Here is an 18,492-nt window from a genome sequence, read left to right on the forward strand (position 1 = left end):
TGAGGTTTTTCTCCTCGCCAAAAAATTGACAAATATTAAGATCAGCTGTAACTTCCAGATTCATGCCTTCAACGAGCTGTGAGCCTTGTTTTCCTAGGTTACAATTCAAAACTGAAAACCAGAAACGAACACTTCTGTGAGTAAATAAGAAAAAAAATAACTCTCTCTTATGAACCTCCCCTAAAATTATCCAATGACTTGTGTAGAAAATTCCAAACGAAACAAAGAATCATGTGATTAAAAAATAAACCCCGATTTGCCTAGAACTGCATTTCTGAAATTAAGATACAGTTATCATCTGACTTTTATCCTGTAATAGTAGCAATCTCTGAAGCCAGAACTAGAATCTAACTGGAATATACGAATAGGTATCACACTCTTGTAAATCCCAGGGTCTGTATAGCTATGCAGACCAGCATTTTAAGAACCTTTTCCTCCTTGAACTGACCATGGAGGGGGCCAGGGCATCCCTGCATTTACAGAATACTCGCGGATAAAAACAATTCCCTCTGTGGTAGATGCAAATAGTTAAGAAATAACAAACACGAGTAAACACAAACAACTATTGCTGGTAACTGGCAGTGTATTTATCACATGCCTTTACTCGGAATGGTTTGCTACAGTTCAGTTAAGATCCATGAGTCTCAGGACAGGTATACTGAGATGGAAGAGTTTACTTAAGTACTTACTATGTATTACTGGGCAACATCCAAAATACCTAATAAAGAGATCTGCATCTAGAGCAGCACTAGAAATAATCAGCTTTAAATTCGCTTGGCTTTGCAACATATCTCGCAGTTTTATTAGCAAGAAGTCACTGAACCTATCCCTCTCATGTACTTCATCCTGTATGAAAGGAAAGGAAACAACAAACAAACAAACAACAACAACAAAAGAACATGTGAACATCACAGATCCAAGATCATAACTGCATAAATATGAGTTTTTTAAAAACTAAAACATGGGATTTGGTGGTCCACTACAGAGGCATTAAAATGTTTAAGTTCAGCTTAAGAAGGACCTTTTTTTAAACTATCCAAAAGTAAAAAAAAAAAAAAAAAAAAAAAAAAAAAAAAACAACTTTAGAAAGTCCTATAAAGGTACCAGAGCAGTCTGCACTGTAATGCACAACCCACAACAGACCTTAGTTTCAGAGATCAAAACGAGTACCTGAAACTTCTAATTCTTGCACTTGAATCTCACTTTCAAGATAATGCCACAAACTGTAAATTCAACAAATATTATTTCAATACAATTACCCTTCACAACTGATAAGAATTAAAAGAACTGTATGATGCCAAATAATGAGGAAAGAAGAGAGATATCTCATATCCATTACATCATGGACGAAGCTTATCATTAAGGCACATGTCTGATTAATCATCTTTGTCTATCTTCTGTTTGGTTTTAGATTCTGAATGTACCAACGAAGAACAAGATTTGCAGGGTGAACAAGAATGCACAAACCATTCCTGTGCATTTTTCCTCCTTGGCAAACAGACAGGCACCGAAAATTATCAGGTTTTCCTCTGCTTTCTGCCGTGAAGAACTTGCAGTAAACATACCTGGCAACACTGACTTAGCAAACTTCACAGTAAGAAGTTCACATCATCATACACGAACATAGACAACTTGCTAGAAATCAGACTACATTTTATGTTGAAAACATTGGGCAAACAAAGGGACTGCAAAATTTGAGCCCCAGAAAAAGAGGCACGTTACAATTAAAAAATCAGAAACTCTTCAAAGTTAATTCAAACTTAACAAAACAACTTAAACGTCCATCCAATGAATACAGAAAACTAGGATCTTCCAATCTTCCAATTCAGAAACAATACATACTGCTCCATCTCACACAAAATAGAAGATCCTTACCACAATAACATGTGTCACAGTTGATAGGGTGCTGTCTCCTGCCATCAGTGTGCGAAGCAGTATGCCATTAGTGCAAAAGGTTACCAGCGTCTTTGGAGAAACCCTAGTGAAACAGTGAACAAAGATGCTTCAGCTTTTTTCACCGTTTAAATGCTGCTATTTACTGAAAATTAAAGATTGAGCAGCTCCTCACCAGAAGTGGAATCACAGTTCAGTCAATAAAGAGATTATGCATACTATTTGCTTATAAACTATGCCTGTTCCATAGGAGTTCCTAAGAATTCTTACTGCTAATGCTCCAAAACTTCTAGCAAGCGATTAATTAACAAGGAAAGATTCATTTTTTTCTAAGTCATTGTTGGGGGTTAGGTTTTGTTCCTTTTCACTCTAAAGAGTTGGTTTTTTTTTTCCCCCCCATAAGTTACCAAGGAGATGAAATGTCATACTTAAGACTATTTAACAAAACAAAGGGATGGTCGAAGCTCGGAGGGGGGTGCGGTTTTGGGGCAGAAAAAAGGACAGAGCTTCAGGTAGCCGCTCTCTCTCTGGTTTTCGGCGTTCGGGGAGAAGGCACGGCTGGGTTGGTACTCTTGCTGGCGGATTTCACTGGTTCCAGTCTTGGGAAATCTGCCATCATCTGCTCGCCCTGGAATTCTGAGCTCCTCTGCCACCCTACGAGAGCTGTCGTGGTTCCAACAGTGCTGCTCGTCTGCTACAGCGTGACCCTGCATCCCTCTGCCCTGCCGGGACACCCTGCCTCTGCTCTGCCAGGACATTTCTGCCACTCCACAGTTACCAGCCCGAGACTTTTTTTCCACTGTTCCCAGCTTGGTGCTCTGAGGATCCTACAAAGGCACCAAGACCAAACTGCCCTGGGTTTTCGTGAAGGAAAGCCCTCGAAGTTCTTGGTACTGTTTTTGTTATCAATGCTGTAGGGTTTTTTTGTTTGTTTGCTTTGTTATATATTAGTAAAGAACTGCTATTTCAATTTCCAAAATCTTTTGCCTAAAAGCTTTTAACTGAAAAAATTATAATTGGGAAAAAGGGTGGTAGTGGTGGTTTACATTCTCCATTCCAAGGGAAGCTCCAGCTTTCCCTGGCAGACACCTGTCTTCCCAAACCAAGACAGTCTTGAAAACCTTCCATGTTGCATTACTTTACTGCAAAATCCACAGCAGACTGCCTTGAAAAAACAGGTTACAATTCTTCTGAACACCCCCAGACAGAGTCTTTGTATTTGTCTACACGCCTTAGGCTGACCTTGGCTGAATGCCAGGCACCCACCCAGGCTGCTCTATCCCTCTCCTCCTCAGCTGGACAGAGGAGAAGGAATTCAACAAAAGCCTCATGGGGCAAGGCAAGGACAGGGAGAGATCAGTCACCTTTTACTATCATGGGCAAAACAGATTTGACTTGTGCAACTTAGTTTACTGTGTTATCAATTAAATCCAACTAGAAAAATGAAAAATACAACCAAATGCTACAACACAACACCTCCCCCCCCCCCCCCCCCCCCGCCCATCCCTCTTCCCAGGTTTAGCTTCCAATTTTCTCGAATTCCTACTCCTCAGTGCGCACGAGGACATGGAATGGAGGCTGTGGTCAATTCACCACATCTTGTCTCTGCTGCTCCTTCTTCCTTACCCGAGGAGACTTCTCACACTCTTCCCAAATTGCTCCAGTGTATGTCCTCCCCTGTGGCACACTCCTTCAGGAACAGACTGCTCCAGCATGGGACCCCCAGGGCTTCACAAGACCCACCAGCAAAACTGCTCCAGTGGAAACTCCACTCTCTGCAGGGCCACACGTCCTGTCAGGAGCCTGTTCCAGCACGGGCTTCCCACAACCTCCTATTGGCAACAACCTGCTCTGGTATTGGGGTCCTCCACAGGTTGCAGCTGCATTGCTCCACTGTGGACTTCCATGGGCTGCAGGGGAATATGCTCCCTCACCATAGTCTTCACCACAGCCTGCAGGAGAAACTCTGCTCTGGCACCTGGAGCACCTCCTGCCGCTCCTTTGCCACTGACCTTGGTGGCTGCAGAACTATTCCTCTCAAATACTCCCAACCCTCTCTTTGTACTGCTGCACAGATACGTATTCCTCTCAAATACGCTGTTCCAGAGTCATGCTCACTGTTGCTGATGGGCTCGGCCTTGGCTAGAGGTGGGTCTCTCTTACAGCCCACTGGCAGGGGCTTTATCTGACACGTGGGAAGCCTCTTCTCACAAAAAAACATCCCCCCCACTACCAAAACTTTGCCAGACAAACCCAAGACACTATCCTTGACTGAATCTCAAAGAAATCACCCGAACCTTTGCAAATGCTTTGCTTTTCCAAGAATTGAAAACTCTTTCAAAGTACCTACTACCTCTGGCAGTGCTACATGTGCAAGTAAAAAAAGCAATTACTTCCTCCAATACTGACACTTCAAGAAAACTTACAGAAGAAACTGCAGAGTACTACACAAGGGAACATGCATGCAGATGTCAGGATTTCAACTTTAGAATTCTTTCTTCACTTCAAAAATACTCTTACATGTTGAACTCATACATACCAGATGGAAGTGCTTTACTTTTTTAATCTCTACTCCTCTCTCTTTTTCATCAGCCTTCTAGAAATCACCACTACTGTCTGACAGACATTAGAAGATTAAAAAATGCATTTCGGTGTTACTGCTAACATTTCCATTCAACACTTTTTGCCAAGATGGAAACATTGTCATCTCTCCCTTTTGCTCTTTCTCAAGTGAACTCTTTGGTTCCTCTGCACTGCTTCCAGGAATTCTCCCATCTGACCTATACTTTGTTTTTCTTCATTCAGCAAAATTCTTCCACACAATAATCATCATTTAGGAATTTTCTCCTAAAGCAGGGCAGGGATGAGTAAAAATCAGAAGACTTTGTGTGGTTTCTGAAATCTTGGAATTGTCTAAGTAGTGGGATTTTCAGGAATGGGCAGCAGTTGGGATACAAGTAAGAAGAAGATGTCCAAAGGTATGGCTGGTTATGTTGCTTAGACGGATGACGCATATCTAATGAAAATGAATGCACTTGAGCAGCAAAGCCAAGTTACAGAATTTTGATTGCATACCAAAGGTTGCCAGGCTGTTAACCAATTGGAAGAGCAAGTAAAGATGAATTGCAAGTAAGAAGGAAGAAAGGAAAAAGGAAAATAATCATCCACCCTCCTTTCCTTTTTTCCTTTTTTACTTTTGAAGCCTGAAGATTCAAAGATCACAGAAAGATTCTCCTTAAATTAAAAGAAAAAAATTAAAAGAGAAATAAAACAAAAGATCACTCAGTATTTTCTTGTATCACTTCAGGGACAAGATAATAACTGTTCTGCTCCAATCCAAAAGGACACAAAAAAGATGAGTGTATTGCCTGGACTATTTAGATAAAACCTAGACACTTTACACTGCACCTGAGACATGCAATTTTTTACACAGGTGTCCTGTGTACAGAGAAAAAAGGAGGTTGAATTCCTTTGTTCAATTCCACACCATCTACATCATGCCCTGCACTTGGACTACCCCACTGGACCAAAGAGCCCCAGCAGGGCCTGAGCACTACTAGATGCCAGAGTTGGTTCCTGAGCAGCGCAATTCCTCATCAAAGCTTTCTGTTGTTTTCAGTCTATGGAGGGGGGAAGTTAAACTGCGAAAGCTCTCTTTCTGACATACTGTCTTTATTGAAGACAATGTTGAGTGCTCTCTGGGGAGAGGTTTGGTGGTGAACATCCTTTTCTGAGACAAAACACCTTCTCTCTCCAGTGCCCTCTTTGTTATTAATACAGTTGTGGTTACTGTGATTTTCAGTAAATTGTTATTCTAATTTATAATCTTTCCTGGAGTTCCTTTGTTATCAGAAGGGGTGAGGTGTCACAGCCCAATGGTCTTCTGGGTGCTGCAATCTTCCCTTGGTGAAGCGTTTTTAGAAAGACACCCTCTTACGTGGAGTCCCTGCAATGCCTTGACATAATCCCTAGAGTCTGGCCTTGGCAGGACAGACTACAGTCACGTGCCCAGACTGAAAGAAAGGACTTCCCAATGCTGCTCTGTACACAATGGTTTGCCCTGTTTTCCCCTCTGCCTAATGACCTGGTCCTTTGATTTCTCCTTTCCTCTGTGTGTCTCCATTGGTTGTGGGACCCAGTGACCTGTCTTCCCTATGTGATACTGACTTACCTGCCCTTTGCCCTGCCCCCATACCTCAAGGTCACTGGCTCCTAAACCTCGTACTTAAGCCTGAGACCGGCATATGTTTCCCCCTTCTGCCTCTGGATTTCCCTTCGGCTCCTGGAAATACACCTGACTGAAACTGGTGATGTTCTGGGTGCTGCAACCTTCCCTTGGTGAAGTGTTTTCAGAAACACACCCTTTTATCTAGGAAGCACAGGCACATGGGTGTGGAGAGTCTTGCTACAGAGTGGCTGCATAGAAAAGGCCACGATGCTATGCAGCTGGTTGGAATTTAGACATCAAGGTCGGAATGCAACAACAGAATGTACATCCTGCTTATGTGATAAGTTGTAGCTGCAAGATAAGGGAACTGAAGGACATGATAAGGAACTTGTGGTTGTTGCTAAGAGACATGTATGTAGTACTTAGGTAAGGATGTAGGCACCAATAAGAATGTTCGCTTTGTGCATATGTATGAGCTAATTACTGTCTGTATAAGTATGATAACTTTGGAAGCAATAAACCGAGACCTGCTGACCATGATAGCATGAGGCTGGCTCCCGCGGCTCCGACAAGTGGCACCCGAACAGGGACAGCTCACCCTCCACAAGAGTCACATTGGGGACGGGTCCTTTCGGACAGCTGCTGCGTGCTCCGCTCGCCACATCGGTGGGAACGTGTCGCCCGCTTCAGCCCGGAGGGCTGCATAGGCAGCCTCCGCCACTACGCGCTGCCGAAGCCTGAGGGGGTACAACGGTACTGGTAAATATGGACAGGCAAGCGGCGTATGATTTATTCACTGCGTTTTTGCGCAGACGGGGAATTAAGGGTTTAGATTTAGACAAAGATTTACCGCTTCTGTTAACCCATGCCCAAACACATGGGTTCTTTAAGGATCCTCACTCTGTTCACCACTTTTCTGAATGGTGCAGCTATGGTGATAAATTATGGGACTTAGTCTTAGATGACGATAAGCCTGCCAAAAAAATGTCCAAATATTGGAAGATTGTTCAGAATAAGTTATTGATGGTGCAGGCAGAAAAACGAGCGGCCGAGAATGCTCGTGCGGCTCAGGATATTAACCGAAATTATGATCCTAGTGCGCCCAACCCCCCCGTCCTTTCTACGGTGGATATCCCCCCCCCTGTTCCGCCTGCCCCAACTGCTCCCCCGCTCCCTCCCTCACTCCTGTCGCAGCCACAGCTGCCGGACGCACCCTCCCGGTCTCCTTTAGCCACGGAGCCGTTCCCCGGTGCCCTTTCGGACCTCGCGGAGGCTGTGGCTTGTGAGAGACGGGAGGCATGGGCTGCCCTAGCAAAGCACGGCTTGGAAAACGGAGATCTTACCATGGCGGAGGCGGCTCAGAGCCAAGTGCCGCCGCTCACGGCCTTTCCTCTTATCTTCCACCCACAGGCGGGGGGGGCGCCAGCGCGCTGAAATTACACAAGTAGATTGGAAACTTTTGGCTCAACTTCGCTCTACAGTCGCACAATTTGGCGTTACTAGTGAGCCCGCAAAACAAATGTTAGATTACCTTTTCAATTCGGCTGTTTTGCTGCCTGCAGACATCAAAGGCATTGTTCGTTTGATTTATACCCCCCATCAAAGACTCACTTTTGACACCCGCTGGGGGGAGGAAGCGGCAGCCTCTGTGGCCCTGCCCCGCCCACAAGGTGATCCACTTCAAGGCGTTGCACTAGATGAGCTACTAGGAACAGGGTCACACATTAGGGTAGAAGACCAGGCGGCAATGGGTTCTGACAAATTGCGGGAGGCCATGCGGGTAGCCAAGAGAGCCATGGACAAAATTCGTGAGCCAGGAGGTCCCCCCATGTACACGGCTATTAAACAAGGTAGGGATGAGACACTTGGTGCTTTTGTAGACAAGTTAATGCAAGCACTGTCCAAGGCAGGAATTGCAGAACATATGCAAGACGCATTACTTAAACAGTGCATTATACAGAATGGCAATCACACTACCCGTTCACTTATTGCCACAGCCCCTGGCAATTGGAATGTTCAAGATTTATTGGACAAGGCTATGACTATGCCAGTAGGTAGCCAGGTTTTTATGGTAGAAGCTTTAAATAAAATAGGGGAGGGGCTGGCTGCTCAGCCTCAGGTCCAAAATCAGGTTTTAGCTGCTCTTGCACCCCTTCAAACGGCAGGAGCGCAGAATCGCGCGGCACCACCCAATGCCCGGATGAAGTGCTTTCGGTGTGGGAAGCCAGGTCACATTCGGCGTGAATGTCAGGCTCCAGGCGTTTGGTGCGGGTCGTGCCAGTCATCTACTCACAATGCCAGTGCATGCCACAGGCGCCAGGGGCCGGGAAACTTCAAAGACAGCGCGAGGACGAGCCGCGCCAGGACACAAGTAGTCGCCCAGACGGCACCTGCCTCACCCCTGCAACAGCTGGCAGCCTCGGATACGACCTAGCAACAGCAGTAGACGTGACACTGTTTAGTACGGATACTCATGCCATTCCAACAGGCATGTCGGGCCCCCTCCTGATTAACAACCAGCCCGTAGGACGCCTCATCTTAGGCCGCTCATCAGCATCACTATTGGGACTACGTATAGAACCAGGTGTCCTGGACCCAGATTCCACGGGCGAGATTTTTATTTTGGCACGAACTGAGTTCCCCCCATTAACTATTCCAAAAGGTGAAAGGATTGCTCAATTGGTACCGATACCGCGTTTATCGCCCGCGCCCCCCCCTCGACACAGCCGACCACAGCAGAGAGGACAACTGGGTTCTACAGGCGGCATAACACTGCTGGTCCTTAACCTCTCAGAGAGGCCGAGGTGACAATGTACCCTCTCCTGGCAGCAACACTCCCTCACATTGAAAAAGGCGCTTCTCGACACAGGGGCTGACTCCTGTATTATCGACTCAGCCCTATACCCGAAAGACTGGCCCATAATACCGGCAAGTAGCACCACCACAGGGATAGGAGGGGTACGCGTAGCACGAGAGTCTCCAGTACTGACTGTTACCCTGGGGAAAAACGAGCTCCTGCGGTCTTCTCTCTCACCGCACTCCCAAACGAGGTGGACTGTATTCTTGGTCGTGATGTACTCGCTCAGCTTAGAAATAACATGCATAAGTTACAAGTAACGAGTGACTCCTTTACATCATGGTTAGCTTCCTTTGGACTATCCCCTTGGCTAGTGTCCCTAATGGAAAAAATAGCTATTGTAGTTGTGATGATTTTGTTAGTGTTATTACTGTTACCCTGCTTGATGCAATGCTTGCAACGAATGATGATGAATGCTTTTGAGCAGCACAAGTCAGTAATGCTTGCTGCTAAAGAAAACGGGGGAAGTGTGGAGAGTCTTGCTACAGAGTGGCTGCATAGAAAAGGCCACGATGCTATGCAGCTAGTTGGAATTTAGACATCAAGGTCGGAATGCAACAACAGAATGTACATCCTGCTTATGTGATAAGTTGTAGCTGCAAGATAAGGGAACTGAAGGACATGATAAGGAACTTGTGGTTGTTGCTAAGAGACATGTATGTAGTACTTAGGTAAGGATGTAGGCACCAATAAGAATGTTCGCTTTGTGCATATGTATGAGCTAATTACTGTCTGTATAAGTATGATAACTTTGGAAGCAATAAACCGAGACCTGCTGACCATGATAGCATGAGGCTGGCTCCCGCGGCTCCGACACATGGGCATGATCAGCTCAGTTGTGAAGGTTGCCAAGGAACAGAGCTAAGCAGCTAGAGTGATCAGCCCAATGGAGCTGCCTTCAGGTGGCACAGGAACAGACAACAGGAGACAGTCTTCTGATCTTCCACAGCTTCCTTTGCTCCTCAAAGACAGTAACTGAAAGACTCAGAGGATCTAGGATGTCAGCGGTTTATAGGGAATTGGGGAGGTGGGGTTTGCCACTCGAGCCAATAGGAGAAGGAATCAGGGAAACAGCCAATCAGGAGAAGGATCCAAAATCAACCAATGGAGGAACAGAAAAAACAGGAACTAGAGTTCTGACAAGTAGGGACTAAGGAATTACCATATGGGGAAAGTGCTCATGGGACTGTTACATTTTTACTCTCCCTGACCACAGAGTAAGTCTCCCAGGGGGACTTCTGGGGAGAAGAGCTATTCCCTTACATGCTGCACTCCCCACATGAGAAACCAGATTTCATTGTCCTGGTTTCAGAGGCTACCCCAGTGAGGAAGAGAGCAGCCTGAATGGGTTTAATTTCCCAGGTGGGTTTTTAATTGCCTTATTTCTTGCGTCCAGTGTGGGGCATGAGAAAAAACCAGCAACCCTGAGCTTCCAGAGGTAACTCTTCTTAAGTGTGAGGGAAAGATACTTTGGCAAGAAAACCTTGTAGTAAACGAAGACAAATGGGACACAATGAAGTAGGGTATGCAGTACCTGAGATTATCAGATGTGCTGGAGATAATCCTTTCATCATTTCAACAAGCAATTCCCTAATAATTCTGACAGCATTACTGCATGTACACAAAACATGTGGCAGAATTTCATATGGAATGCACTGGAGTTATATGCCAGGTCATAGAGAATGGTGGCATGGAAGGAGGGAAAAGAAAAGGTGGGCATTTTGGTTGACAGCTTCTGGACTTATTAAGAAACTTTCTCCATGCTTTTACGGGCCTACTTTTCATCCATGGAAAGAATGAACAAGGATTTGCAGTATTTAGAAAAGGAAATTAGAGAAAGGCAGCCAAAATTTAAAGAGGAGATTAAAAGAGAAATTTTCCTTGCCTCAACAACACAGACCAGAATCTCTGCTATTAGGAGTAGGCGCCCCCTGGATGGCGAGAAAATGTAAACTCCATGAGGTAACCTGTGGTTTTATCTGCATGAACATGGAGAAGACACAAGGAGGTGGGACAGAAAATTTACCTCTTCCCTAGCAGCAAGAATACATGAGTTGAGAGGAGGAATGACTATCATAGGAAACTCTTAGAAGATAAATGCTGCTTCAGTTTTCTGTGGGCAAGCCCCAAGGCAGAATAGAGGGAACATCATCTTGAATCTTCTTGAAGTGGTTCCCAGGTCATATTTCCAGGGAATGAGCAATGAATACCATGATGAGGATTAGAGAGGCCCAGCCTCTAGCCAGGTGGAGAAGAGGGATAATAAGATCTACTGGACTATGTGGATCTGCTAGCATGGCACATCAAACCACAAGAATATGAGGCTTTAGATGACAGCAGTATACAATGTAGCCTGATACCATCGAGATAAGTAGAGGCAGAATCTTTCTCTATTTCTGGAGTGACAGGGGAATCGTAACAGCTGACTGTACTGGAAGATGAAGTGAGCTTGACTGGGAATGAGTGGCAAAACAACCCCATTGTGGCAGAGGGCTTGTGCATTCTTGGCATAGATTATCTCAGAAATAGGTATTTTGAAGACCCAAAATGGCATCATTAGGCTTTTTGCAATAGCTGCTATGGAGACAGAAGAAACTAGACAGTTAAATACCTTGCCTAGCCTCTCAGAAGACCCTTCTGCTGTGGGACTGTGTCTTAGGTTGAAGAACAACACGTACTGATGCTACCACAACAGTGCAGTGTTGGCAATACTCATCAACCAAGACTCCATGATTCTATACCACCTCACATCATTTTCTGGGGATGGGGGAAAGGGATCTGTTCCAAAGAGAAGGGCTTCCTTTCGGTCAAGTATGCATGGTGCTTGTTCCAAGGCAGAGAAAGAAGTTGAGGTGGTGTGATGTGCATTTTGTCTCTCTTTACACACTTTTGTTATTAATATTGTTGCTGTTGGAGTTCATTTCCACATCTCATTCCTATTTCCAGTAAATTGTTCTTATCTCAACGTGTGATCCTTACCTTTTGTGCCTTCAATTCTCATCCCCAGCCATCCACAAAGAGAGGGGAAGTGGGACAAGAAGGGAGCAAGTAGCAGCATAGATTAGAGTCTTAGTGGGAGCACTAAATTGGGGAGTACCATTCCTAAACCACGACAGTTGTGTACACTGGACATCATATGGATCTACATGGGGTTGCTTGTTATTTGAATCATTACAGACTACACCCAGCACAGCTAATTCTCTCAGGTACCAGGTACCTTTTTTCCACGGTGTTCCACCTTCTTTGGTGTACTATTATGTTGGGATTTTTTTTAGAGAGTGTTATATTTGGATTGATTGAGGGTGAGCAATTCCAGACTGGGCCCTTTGGCCTGCAGAGCCTGAGCCCACAGGGCCTGCAGGCCACAGTGGCATAGTAGAAAACTCACAGTTTATATTCAGGTGTTCTGGGAAGTAATGGGTTTCTAAATGTAGAATTGTAGTTCTAACACTTTAGCCACCTTAAGACTTACATAAATAAGGATTGTTTGCATTCTTTGTATAGCCTGTAACTGTAAACTATATAGTGAACCTATATAACTTGCCACAGGCTGATAATAGAGGGGAATTCAACATGGAAGCCGTATTGGTTTAGATATGTCATCTGTTCTGTCCAATCTCGTAATAGTCAGGGATCCTTGCTACACTATTAGATCATCCTTGAGAGAATATCTTTTCCTCATGCTTGACAGGAGCCATCTCCAGAGGATGAATGTTTCTGTCTTATTCCAAATCTCCTAGTCCCCTGTTCAGGGGGGAACCCCATTGCTTGGCTTCATTACCATCCGGTATCACATGATGGGCCATAATATCGCAGCATTGGAGCATCCAGGTCATCAGGGGCTCACCTAACTGGTGGCTGAAATCCCTTTCTGTAACTCACAGCTCATCCAAGGGTAGGGATTGTGCAATTATCTCTGGCCCTGAGCCTTGGTTCTCTTGTGAGGGCCCTACTTCCCTCTTGATCCCTCTGTAAGCAAAGTGGTCTTGAATTTCTTCCTCTGTTCCAGGACTGCTATCAGCCCAAGCTGCTCCTCTGGTTCAGCTGCAGTTTGGCCACAATGCCTGTTGGTCAGCTTGCCTCTTCCCTGAGAGTGCTATGTAGTATTGAACCATGTCTGGTAAAGAGTAGCCAGGACCCAACACATTGGAATAAGCTGCTCCTCTCCAGAGTTGCATCAACATTCTCATTGCAAATATTGTGTTATTTTATCAGGGTCCTGTAGTTTCTCAGGGGTGAACCTGCAAACCACTGTAGGCGAGAAGTCCTTCAAATACTGCTCCATTTTCTCCCACAAACCATGCCTTTCATGACTATCCACCCTCAAGCACCACCACTCCAAAGACACTGGTCAGATCATGACTGTAGTGAGTAGAGTGTGGCAGAGGCAACCACTCTCCACACTCTTGGCACTGTCACCAGTGTTGATGTCTTGCTGAGATAAAGGTCTTCTGGGTTGTGCTTGTATTGCTCTTTTATTGTGTATGAATGAGGTGATTTTGATGTGATGTGTTTTGTTTCCCTCTCTCTTTGGATTGTAGGATGAGAAGTCTGGGAGGTTCCAGTCTGACCCACTGTGACAGAAATGAGAACATGATCTCTCTGTCAATAAATTATGTTCATGGCAACCACTCACTGTGATACAGGCACTGCCAACTGGATGTTATGTGTCATAGGGCCCTTTGTGACCCATGATATGGGCACTTTGTGACCTGTCTCTGTTGCCAAAGCATCCACCCACATAACCCTGGAGGACACAACAAAACAGGAAGCAACAGAGCAGAACTGCAAGGAGGCCCTGCGTAGCCACTTCATGTCTTGCTGGTGTGTATCTTTTTCACTCTTCCGGACATCTCCTATCCCTGTGGCTGAAGCCCTCAAAGCCCAGGCTCCAGCAGGATCAAACAAAGAGAACCCTCAGTAGAGAGAACCCCAAGCATGCCCAGATTGACCCTGGTGAAGAGGAGGAAAAGGAAGGAGGAGAAGGATGATGATAAAAGCCCTGCTCCAGCACAGCAGCCTGAAAAAGTGGAAGTAGTCCAGCCACTGCAGGCAGGTAAGTGGCTGAGCTGGGCCATCCCATTCACTGGGAAGAAGAGGAAATGGGAATAGGGCTGATTCCCCCAGTAGCTCAGCTCCATCCACTGGGCACCATCAGCCGTGGGCTGCAGGCAGAGACCAGGATTGGTGTCCCCACAAGGGACATCCTCATTGTCCAAGAGCTGGCCCTCACTGTGTAGCGGAGGGTTCAGCTGTGTTCTCCAGCCTCTTCTGCAGTCCCTCAGTTCTGACTGTGCTTCCTTTTTGCCAAATCCAGCTGAGAAACTACCAAAAAAGAAGAAGCACACTCATCGTTGCTTGCACAAAAATGCACAGGTACTTGCAGACTTCCTGGGCTAGGCTGGAGCTGCTGTTGCAACTCAGCCACACAATGCTGCAGAGCAATTGATGTGACATCCCTCTTTTTCCTGACAGAAGATATTTCTGGACTTTCATAAGCCTATTGATCATAATGACAATACCATCATGGCCCCAGGTGGAATGGAAGCTGCTGATTCCTATAAAGCAGAGGACTGTGATGACACACTGGATGTGATCAAGGAAAATGGCACCTCCAAACTGAAAAAAGTAAGCTGTCTATGGCAAGGGTTTGTCCAACCAGCATATGTTTTCTTTCTCAAGCTGGGTCTCCTGGTCATCCAACAGACTACCACAGTGTGCTAGAAAAGAAAGCACTTCTTGGGCATAAGCTGGGGAAATGGCTCACACTAGTGGCACTCCAGCTCTGTGCCATGTCTCCTTCAGGTACCGACCATTGTGAGGGACATTTACCAATGGCTCTCATTCATCACAGAGGTATCTATTGAGTACAGTCTGGATGACACTCTACAGGAAATGACCCTTGCTCAACCACATGATGTGGTGGTGACCCTCCTGCGGTGTGCCCCATCATGTGACAGGTACAAGGCCCACTGGCCTAGAAGGCTCAGGACTTAGCAGCCTGAGAGCCCATCCACCTGTAGACCCTATCCCACATGTGCTGGCAGAAAGAAGAAGATTTTCTGGCCCTCTGACACCTTTGTTTCCCAGTCATTGCATGTCAGCCTGAGACCCTGCTGCTGTGCTCCTTTCCCTGTCATTTAAGGCACCATCACTTGGCTGTCTGCTACTCACAGCAGCAGTCTGACTAGGTGTTGCTGGACAGGGGTAGTGGGCAGAGGCAGAGCTGGTGAACAGCTGGGGACTCTGCAGTTGCTCAGGCCATGGTATTGTGGCCAAAACCCCAGTGACACAGAATTCTGGGCCTGCAGAGTTGCTGTTACCATGTGGAGGGCGATTGTCTCCTCAAGCAGAACTGCGGAGAAGGTGCTGCCAGAGCTTCTCTGTGTGCTGGAGGATTGGCCACTGCACAGCACATCTACCTCCGATAAGGATGACTCAGATGTCTTTTCCCTGGCTGTGAGTTTCTGACCCAAGCACATCCTCAAGGGCTGCCTCTCTGGCATGTCTCCATCCTTTGTCCCCCACCACTCCATCCCCTGCCTTACATGGTGTGCTAGAAACCTGAGGTCACAGAGGTGCAGAGGCAGCCAGGTCAGACGCTGCTCCCCCTGTGTCTGCCCTGGCACAGAGCAAGGCCTGACCTTCATCCTCCCATGGCTGGGTCCTGCCACGCAGATGTCTTGCTGCTGAGCGTGGTCTCTGGCTGTTTTGGTTTTTGCAGGCAACCAGAGCACTGTGGGAGATCATTCACCTGCCCCAGTGCCCAGAGATACTGATTCTGCATTTCCCTCGCCTCTTTGTGGGCCTGCTCTTCCAAGTTTTCTCCAGCACAGCGCAGATGCCAGTGGAGGTCAATGCCTTCTGGACACAGTGCCAGCAAAAGCACTGCCTGCCCGCAAACCCCAACAGGTGCTCCATTCTGGCCCTCCTGTCTCTGCAGTACCCTTGGAGCTGGGGCCAGGATTCCTAGCATGACCTGGGCTTTGCTCTGCACACAGATTTGGATTGCTGACCATGAAAGCACTGCTCAGTCACCTTGAGTACGAGGATGTGGTGTCTGGAGTTGAACGTGAGTGTGGCTGGGACACACTCCTCAACACTGACACCCACCACCATACAATGGGTCTTCTGGCCAGGTGAGAGCCCATTCTCCCTGCTCCAGCTATTCTTTCTCCACAGTCTCTACAGAATCCCTGTGGTCATGGGTGAGAGGGACTTGTCACTGAGGAATGGGGCAGTAGAATGACAAAGCCTTGAAGGGCTGGGTTCACCGGAGCAGCCACAACCCAAAGTGCCACCATCTCTTTCTATGAGGAGTGCAAGCATCTCTGTGCTGATGGCACAGAGCAGGGGCTCTGTCTGCAGGCAGCCTCACTGAGGAGAGCCTGCTGAGAACAGGGAGGGTGCATGGAGGGCTACTGACAGCCTGGGGGACAGGACGGCCCTGTGGGCAGAATGGGTGGTTTTTCAGCCTCTTCATTCCTGAAATGAGCCTGCTGGTGTTTGGCTCCACCTTCCTCCTTGCAAGAGGTAGTGGTGAAAGAAGAGGCCTCTCTGAGTCTGTCCCAGGAGAGGCTTTCCTGCCCTGCTCAGAGTCCACAATGTCTTTTTTCCCCTGCCAGAGCAATGCTCAGGATCTCACAGTCCTTGTGTTACCGGATTGCACGCTACCTGTTCAGGCTCCTCCACAAAGAGGAGGCACGCTGGGAGGTCGCTGCCATGGCCTTCCTTGTTGAGGTGAGCCTGATGGTGAGCACTGCCTTGCTGAGCTGCGTCCCCCCACTCTGCCCTCTTGGAGGTGCAGCTGCAGGGGAGTCCAGTTGGTGAAGGAGGGGCAGAAGTGGGCTCTGCTGTGTGCCCTTCGACCCTTGCTGCTGAGGCGACACTTACGACACCTATGGTTTGTGCTATCCTTGTGATAGTGTCTCCTTTTCCATCATGCCTTCTCAAGGCTGAAATTGGAGGCTGTAAAGAACAGGGGAACAGAGTGAAGCAAATGAGCAACCTGCACAAGGCAGTGGATGTGCAGGAAGGATCTTCAGCCTCTAGTGTACCTTTGGGCTCTGCTGCTTTTGATCTTGCATATGTCCTTATTGCTGTTTGTACCTAACCCTTTGCAGTGACAGGGTTGTATCAGTTCTGCATCCCTGACACTCAGTTGTGTGTTTCAGATCCTGCCTTGTGTTAACATAAAGCAATGGGGCAATCGCATTCTACAGCTTTTCCCAATCTACTTATGGAGGGAGTGCAGAGTGATGCGTCTCCTCGTGCTCAGATGCCTCAAGGAACTCTGCAAGAGCCCCTCTACGGTGAGAAACAGGCAGCCCTCCAGTGAGTGTGTCGCTGAGTAATACAATAGCTTGCATTTGGATGGGCTTCAGAAGATGGGCAGCTTCTTCCAGCTCTCCTGACTTCCATTCATTCACAAGACTCCATTAGATCAGGCCTTTGGCCTCTGGGCTCTGAGGCAGCAGCATAGGATTGAACTGCTGGAGTGGTTCTGGCAATGCAGCCTTTCACAGCTTCACAACATTGCATTGTGTTCCACACAGGCCAACACAATATGGGCCCTGACTGAAAGCCTCACAGAGGTGCTGAAGGATGAAGATAGGGAGGTGAGAGGGTTGACCCTCTCTGTGCTCAGTGAGCTGTTCCTGAACAGAGATGAGCCAATTGCCAGTTCCCTTGCTCTGCAGCTGGTTGAGGCACTCCAGCCACTCTTTGACAAGGTAAGGCTATGTGCCCCCCACCACAGGTACTGTGTGCTGCCAGGAAACTGTTCCCTTGTGGATTTTCAGTTCCATGCCCAGGTGGGCCCGGAGCAGTCAGTTCTGAGGTTCTTGCTCCCTTCCTTTTCACTAGGGTACTAGTCACGTGAAGCTGCTTACCATTCGCCTCTTTCAAGCAGTGATGGAGTTGGTAGAGGAAGAGGGAAAAAAGCCCCTAGAGAGAAATGTCCGCCAGAGCCTGTTCCCACTGTTCTGTCACTTGCATGACAAGAACCAGTTTGTGGCAGAGGTTAGAATTTCTGAAATGCTGGTGTGCAATTTGGAGGTGACTTGGCTGCCTCCTGTGCTGATACCTTGTGAAGCCATTGGCCCCTGCATTCTTCTCCTCCTTGCTACAGAGCAGCAGTACTGGGGCACCAGTTTTCTGCTGTCCTGGCAGTACTAGGTGCCTGAGATGGGGGGTGACCCGTCACTCTGCCCACGCAACAAATCCACTTGTGAATTTGGTTTTGCAGTTGCTGCATCTTCCCATTAAGGGCGAGGAAAAACCCTGAGTCTTCCCTGGGTGCACGGATAGTGTCTGTGCCCTCATCAGGGGTTAAATCTACTGGTATCTGCTGCTCTACAGGCCTCTTGGGAAACTCTGCTTCAAGTTAACACATTCCTGCAAGAAAGAAAGTTGGAGCATCTGTTGGAATGCAAATGGAGAGGTGAAAAGTGCCTGGTAAGGATGGACTCAAGGCCCCAGACTCAGCCTTGTCAATGCCTGCTAAGGCAAGCACAGTATTGCAAAAGAAAGCACTTCTTGGGCATAAGCTGGGGAAATGGCTCACACTAGTGGC

The 18,492-nt window shown here is 47.1% G+C and overlaps 1 long non-coding RNA gene across 1 annotated transcript; it reads right to left on the minus strand.

Annotated features, from left to right (window-relative positions):
• Nucleotides 1–746: 746 nt before the first annotated feature.
• On the minus strand, nt 747–1,978 carry LOC136374000 (uncharacterized). The gene is made up of 3 exons (XR_010745786.1): nt 1,876–1,978; nt 1,144–1,223; nt 747–846 (listed from the first exon to the last, which is right to left on the minus strand). It is a non-coding gene; the product is annotated as an uncharacterized lncRNA (long non-coding RNA).
• Nucleotides 1,979–18,492: the final 16,514 nt, after the last annotated feature.

The sequence above is a fragment of the Sylvia atricapilla genome, chromosome Z (assembly GCF_009819655.1).
Source record: "Sylvia atricapilla isolate bSylAtr1 chromosome Z, bSylAtr1.pri, whole genome shotgun sequence".
Taxonomy (NCBI): Eukaryota; Metazoa; Chordata; class Aves; order Passeriformes; family Sylviidae; genus Sylvia; species Sylvia atricapilla.